At 41.3% G+C, this 894-nt stretch overlaps 1 protein-coding gene across 1 annotated transcript in view; it reads right to left on the bottom strand.

Annotated features, from left to right (window-relative positions):
* snx16 (sorting nexin 16) overlaps window positions 1-894 on the bottom strand; it is a 9,108-nt gene that overhangs the window by 801 nt on the left and 7,413 nt on the right. The window lies entirely within an intron of this gene.

Here is an 894-nt window from a genome sequence, read left to right as displayed (position 1 = left end):
TGTCCAGGGTGTCTCTGTGATGGACTGAGACCTGTCCAGGGTGTCCCCCACCTCTCACACAGTGACTGCTGGACATGGGCACCAGTAACCCGAAAAGGAAGAAGGGGGTAAAGATCATGGATGGGCTTCCAGAAAACTTGTTCCTTTCTTTTTTTTTTTTTACTTTATTTTACCAGAAAGAAATCCATTGAGATTATTAATCTTTTTTACCAGGATGTCCTGGGCAAACACATTACTGGGTCCCCCTGCCCCGTCGACAAACAACCTGAAGAGATGAGCACCTGCTACCAAGTGACTCAGGAGAAATGTTTCTTAAATGGAAATAATGCCACCTACCATGCCTCTGGACCCCCCCCCCCCCCACACACACACACACACCCCACCCCCACCCCCACAAATAACTATTCAGATCTAAATGATTCACATAAAAGACATATTTTAGTATGAAATCAGTGAATTTCACCAAAAAACAACTAATTTGCAGGTATTATGTATGGATGATGGACGGATCATGAATGTATGGATGAAGGATGTATGTATATATGGATGATGAATGGATGGATGGATGAATGGATGTATGGATGATGGATGTATAGATGAAGGATGTATGTATGTATGGATGATGAATGGATGGATGGATGAATGGATGTATGGATCATGAATGTATGGATGAAGGATGTATGTATGTATGGATGATGAATGGATGGATGGATGAATGGATGTATGGATGATGGATGTATGGATGATAGATGGCTGAATGGATGATTGATGTATGATGGATGTATGGATGAATGGATGTATAGATGATAGATGGCTGAATGGATGATTGATGTATGATGGATGTATGGATGATAGATGGCTGAATGGATGATTGATGTATGATGGATGTATGGA

The sequence above is a fragment of the Nematolebias whitei genome, chromosome 20, assembly GCF_014905685.2.
Source record: "Nematolebias whitei isolate Nwh7 chromosome 20, NemWhi1, whole genome shotgun sequence".
NCBI classification, from domain to species: Eukaryota; Metazoa; Chordata; class Actinopteri; order Cyprinodontiformes; family Rivulidae; genus Nematolebias; species Nematolebias whitei.
This window is presented reverse-complemented; position numbering and strand designations above follow the sequence as displayed.